The sequence below is a fragment of the Vigna unguiculata genome, chromosome 6, assembly GCF_037176805.1.
Source record: "Vigna unguiculata cultivar grain cowpea cultivar isolate G323 ecotype 2 chromosome 6, ASM3717680v1, whole genome shotgun sequence".
NCBI classification, from domain to species: domain Eukaryota; kingdom Viridiplantae; phylum Streptophyta; class Magnoliopsida; order Fabales; family Fabaceae; genus Vigna; species Vigna unguiculata.
Genome location: NC_140797.1, coordinates 40503146 through 40509950, shown reverse-complemented (window position 1 = coordinate 40509950; position 6805 = coordinate 40503146). Strand labels below are relative to the sequence as shown.

Below are 6805 nucleotides of genomic sequence, written 5' to 3'. Positions count from 1 at the left end.
CATTTCCTCCTCCATTTGAATAAGAAACAAGGTTTTCCCTACTTATGCGCATTATCACATCCATTTCATATGAATGGTCTTTGTACATACAAATACTAAACTCACCCAACATGTTCTTAAAAGCCTTATAAAATATTGAAAAGTAAGGAAAAGACCAGAGAGCACCGAATTTATGAGAACATCCAGACCACGGAAAATATTTACTCTTTTACAAATTCATGATCTTTGCCCTTTCAAATATCCCGAAAGTTTTACAGGTTTTGTTATAGGGTATGTGTTGGTTTGTTGCATATGATAGACATTCTTTTTTCTTTTCTTTTCTTTTTTTACAAAAAGAAGAAAATTAGACAGGTTTTGCGCACTGTGTGCACATTTTATATACACACACACGTAACTTCACAGTTAAAGATCTAGCATGACTGGCCCCTAGCTTGCGAGCACCGACAAGAAGGGTTTTGAAGATTTTGTTTCGTTTATATTTTGCAGTTGCGGTCCACTGCAGTCAAAGTTTGGCTGTGATGATTTCATAAAACGCTACCTGTCAACCAAAGCTAGCTAACGCTTTTGTTTTTTCTTTTCAATTTTCAAGGACAGAAACCACTGAAAGAAATTAATATGTTATATCGCAATGTGCATGGTAAGACATTTTACACTTCCTACTTTGAATTCACCCCTATACATTTGACGTATGCTATGTATGTCCAAAATTCAAAAGACATGCCATATATATTTTATATATTTTTTCAACATTTCTTTAGGGTAAAACAATGAAGTTTATTATACAAAACATTTAAACTTCTGACGGTGTTCTGATTTTTAGCTCCTTCCAATGTAGTTGGAGTTTGGCGTAGCCACGTGGGAATTTGTATTGCTTGGTCTTATTTCCATTTGTGTTAGGTCCCCTGTCCCAACAGTGAGATGTACAAAAGTCACAGAATGTTTTCAAGTTCTTGTTTTTATGTATATACTTTTACGTTTACCGTCATTCAAAATCTGTCTTTTGTGGCCGCCTCTGCATCTTCCTCGCACTTAACCTTTGAAAAGGTAGCACATACACAAGCAAGAACTTCTCTGCTTTTCCTATTATAACAACTTCATCTTCTACATATATAACCTTGATTATACTGAGTTATGACACTAATAATATTTCTTCATGGCACCTTTCCATGCTGATGAGGCAAAGACGAGTATGCAACTTCAACCTTGCGCAGCTTGCAGAATGTTACGCCGCAGATGTGAGAGTAAGTGCGTACTCGCTCCGTATTTCCCAACCGATGAAGTTGAGAATTTTGCTCTAGTGCATAGAGTGTTCGGTGCTAAAAACGTTGTCAAAATTATTCAGGTGAGATATATATAATGATGCATCCATTTTGTTCGTAGCAAAAGGTTTATCTAATTAGTTTCTTTAACTAAAATATGCGTATTGTTTGTTGTTGTAGAGGGTTGAGGAAGCAAAGAGAGGTGATGCAGTTAAATCCATGGTGTACGAGGCCATAGCAAGGGTTAGAGATCCAGTTTATGGGAGTGCTGGAGTTATTTATGAGTTACAGAAGATGATCGAGGAACTGAAGGCACAGTTGGATTCGATAAAAACACGGATCTCAGAGATTAGAGAAGAAAAGGAGCGATTGTTGAGCATTGGTAACAGTTACGATCCTTTATCTGACATCAATGTCCCTATGTTTGATTCTGCTATGGCCTCGGATCCGTTTGAATTTCATGTGGAAGGTGGCTGGCTATACAGCAATATCTCAACACCCTCCTAGAACATTATATATACCTCTGCTCAGTAATATTGTACACCTATGTGCTCATATTTTAACAATTTTACTTTCTTTTCTAAACGATGATCACTAATTAATGAATATTAGCAAAAGACATGCTTTAAAAAAACTTTTCTGTGCATACTTCATACACAGATTTAGAATAAAGATCTAGAGAGTTATAATATAAAAATTATACAAATTACATTATGTATAAATTCAAAATCCTTTCCATTTTTTGTTCTCTCTTCAAATTTATCTGAATCAACTCCGAAATTACAAAGACAGAATACATTGTAATCAAAATTGGCAATGTCCACTGGATAATGTGAAATAAACTCAGCAGAACGGCAATTTTGTTTTTTGAAAAAAAATATTATTTACGATTACTTTAGTGTAAAAGTTATACTAAGTATTTTTTTTATTTCATGTAAGAAATTATACCAATAACTACATTATTAAACTCAAAATCTATATATAAAGCAAAACAGAAAATATTTATTCATATTAATTCTAACTTTCAAATATTATACAGATATATTTGACTTAAACTTAGTAGAAAGATAAATCTTTAATTTTTTAAATTAATGGACTTGTAGATATGGGTTTTCTCAAATGAAAAATATTACTCAAATGTGTTCCCATCTAGGCAGAGGTATTCAGGACACAGCGTTTATATATATATATATATATATATATATATATATATATATATATATATATATATATATATATATATATATATATATATATATATATATTCTCGTGACATGAAATTTCTCTACCATTGTTATAACTTATAAATAATGTTATTTTGTTTAAGTTTTGTATTAATATTTTTATTATTTAATTCAAATCCCAACTTTTGAGCGTATTAAATACTTAAAAATAACTACTTTTCCATTCTGAGCTATTCAAAATTTGGACCAAATGAAAAAATTAAAATATCTCATTTTTCCTTAAATTAACTTTAATTTAATATTTATTAACTAACCAAACTAATTGTGTAAGAACTTTTTAATTTTAATTCAAATTGGAAAAGGATTTAGTTAAAATAAAATATAAAAGAGATAAGTCGTAAATATATAAATGCAAAGAAGTAAAATAATTTATCCTAATTTTAGTTCCTGACCAATACAAATGTTAATTTCGCAACAGACAGCAATATCAACAAAAATATATAGAAAGAGGCAATGGCATTTTGAGTCCCCCATTTCACAGAGTTACAAAATAAAACCCATAACCCTAACCCACCCAACATTTTGTTTGCTATACCGACACAGTTGAGGAAATAAAGACAGGGTTCTGAATTTCTAATATATGACAAATAATAATAATAATGGTTGACGTATATAGGAGATACGTTATCTAATAAATGCAAGGAGGAAAAGAACTTGCATAGACATAGGTGAATGAAACTTTTCTTTATTTGGTTAAAGTTTCGTACAAATGAATCTTTTTGGTACGAGTCTAGAAAAAAAAAACAAAGGGTTAAATATTTTGTATTTTTTTTAATTTAGAATTTTTTTATTTAGACATAAAATTAGAATTTCTTATCGTTTTAAATTTTAATATATTTTTTATTTTAAATTTTAAAAATATGAATATAGCTATTTTAATATAATGATATTAAATTTATTTTACATATGTCAAATAATGTTTCAGATTTATATTTAAATTAAAATGTATTAAACGGTTTAAATAATTTAAACATCAATCTAACACATTATACACGTTAAAATAATTTAAAGACCATCTCTATTTAAATTTTAAATTTAAAAATTAAATTATCAAAATTTCAAAATTTAGAATCACTACAAGAAAATGTCTTATAACTAAAAGTTGTTAGTCTGACCAATTTAGATATCAATTTACAAAATTAAAATTTATTAATTAGTATAGTTACTAATATAAATAACAAATTATAATTGGTCACTAAATTTGTCACTAATTAATTAGAGACCAATTTAGTAACTAGTTATGTTGATAGCCAAAACTTAGGTAACTAATTTTTAGTGACCAATTTTCTTTGGTAACCAAAACTATGGTAGCTAATTTTAAAAACCAATTTAGTGACCAATTATAATTTTTTATTCATAATATAAATTATTTTAGTAACCAATCATTTTTTTACTTTGTAAATTTGTATCTAAATTAATAATTATAGTAACTAATAGTTTTTTATCACTAAAATTAGTTACTAATGAAGCATTTTCTTGTAGTGAATATAAACAAATTCTAATTTCACATTAAAATTTAAAGATTTAAAAACATATTTAACTTTAAAATAAATATGATAATTCAATAACTCATATTTACACTATAAGTTCTTAATAATTTTTACTATGCTACTTATTTTTATGATTTTTTTAGCATTTATCTTAGTATATGAATTTTATAAAAGTCTTAGTTTTAATTATTTTTAGTTTACGCATTAGATCTTTAAGACTTAAAAGAATTCTTATAACTCGAAATCTTATTTAATACTGGAAATTTAAATTTTATATTACATCAACATCAAGAGTGTTTATAAAATTTATATATTTTAAATGTCCTTGTATTTTAAAGCTAAGCAAATGTTTTTTATTTGAATGACTTAAGGTGATGGATTAAGTAGAGTCGTTATACATATTGGTCCGGTTAAGTTGATGGATTATTAAAAAAGTTTGTATAGTGTTGGATAAAAGAACTGTTTTGACGTGTTTTAAAAAATTAAACCTAAATTCATTTAAACTATAGGTAGAAAATATTTTTCTTCAAAATAACCTACTATGACTTTTTTATCTTGATATTGTAAATTAATTTTGTAGTTTTAATGATATAATAATTTATTGTAGAAAACTATTATAGAATTTTAAGATTCATGATTCTCACATATTTATGTATATAACCATTTAATGAGATATTCAATAAGAATATGTTCTTCAATCATATTCTTCAATATTTATTTTTAAATCTCATTTTTTTCGATCTATCTCTTTTTTTTGTCTTTCTTTTTATTCTCACACTCTTTTTCTTTGATGGCTTACTGTAAAAGAAGCTTATGACTATAGACAAAACCCTAATAACCTTTTACAAGATAACGTCCATCAAGTTGGGGGGTTGAACTTGATCTTTATTTCATTGTATTTTGACTTTTTATAATAACTAATAGACCATTATATTTTATTAAATAACATTTGGGCCTATCATACTATTTCAAATGAGTCATATAATAAAAATAGTTCGTCATTTAATTCTACCACAACTTATTTTCCAAGTTTTTTTGGGCTAGTCCATTGGCCTGAGCAATGACGAAACTTGGATAAAAATTGTAATGGTGTCAAATTAAAATTTTTTATATATAAATTATTATTTTTTAAATAAATAAATAAACTTTTCATTTCTTCTACTTAAATTATTTTCTCACATCGATCGGATGTATTTTTCAATTTCTAATATTTTTCCTTTCTATTCCAATTTAAGACTATTCAAATAATTTATTATGAATAACAAAATTTGTAATGCAACTCAAATACATTCATAAAATTTTTACAACTTTAAACTGAAAATACAAAATCCCTAAATTTCATAATTTATAATTATACTAATATGAGGAAAACTATAATCAAGGTTCATGCCAATTTCATAAAAGAATTCCTAAAATCTTGATTAGGGTTCATACTAATTTGGAGAAAACTTAAGTTGAAAATAACATTGTAAGAGGAATAAGAGAATCATAAATTTAAGATACACATAAATCATAATACAATATTAATCTTGATTGATGAGATATATTGTGATAATATATTCATCAATCTATGTGTTCTTCAATCTCTTCCCTCGATTATTTTTTTATCTATCTTTTTACTTTCATACTTCATTGATGACTTACTGAGAAAAAATCTTATGTACAAAAATAAAATCCTATTCCTTTTTATTAACGAGCATCCATCAAATTAATTTTTATTTTATTTTTTAAACAATAAAAATACATAAATAAATAATATATATATATAAACAAAATGATAAAAAAATTTCAAAACTTAATAAATAAATAAATATATATATATATATATAAAATATAATATAATATAATAGTATATAATGTATATATAATATAATTAAAGACTTTTTGAAATTTTGTATAATATAATATATATATATATATATATATATATATATATAATTAAATACATGTAAAAAATAAAATTGAAGATTTTTGGGGAAATCATGACTCCCCTTAGTCATAACCATGTTCCGCCGATGGGATAAGACTATTTTTACAAATTCAGCTTTCAATTATTTAGGTTTTTAATTTTTTTGCTAATATATCGTGTAACGTTATTTGTTTATGATAATAATATTTGAATAAATTTATACATTTCTTTTCCTCTTTGTGTAACTTTTGTGTATTAATCTTAATTAATTATATTCATGCTTCTATTTGTTCATTTGATTGTGAAATGTGAGCTTACTGATGTATATGTTGTTTGTTTTATCAAATATAATTTTTTTTTTTTGGTTTTAACATCCAATATTATAATTGGAGGATTTTAATGTATAATATCTTATGTATTGAAAATACGTAGTTTAACATTGTTTAATTGTTGGGATAAAATTTTAACTTATTATTATTAATTACAAAAAGTAACTTATGATATTCTAATCTAAGAAGTATATAAGGTCAATTCACAATATATAAGTGAGTGTAATCATCATCTTACAAGTCGGTTTTGTGACATTGAACTAGACTTAAAGTCTATTTCTAACATGGTATTAGAACCAAATTAGAGTTTATCTTAGCGAAATTTCTTTGATATTTTGTTTCACCTACTATCGGACAACTAACGGATAATCCAATAATTTCTAGTCCCACGTACGAGATGAATATACCTCGATGTGAGGGAATGTGTTGGAAGTTCCACATCGACTGGAGATAAGACCAATTCAAAAATATTTTATTCGTCTAGTATGGATTGTGTTGATTAGGGGAATTTAATTTAGTTGGATGTTCTGCCACCCACTAAAACTTTGGTGGTTCTTTAGAAGTCGTTGTATGA

The 6805-nt window shown here is 26.0% G+C and overlaps 1 pseudogene; it reads left to right on the top strand.

Annotated features, from left to right (window-relative positions):
* Positions 1-1153: 1153 nt before the first annotated feature.
* LOC114188553 (LOB domain-containing protein 11 pseudogene) lies at positions 1154-1766 on the top strand (annotated as a pseudogene).
* The last annotated feature ends 5039 nt before the right edge of the window (positions 1767-6805 follow it).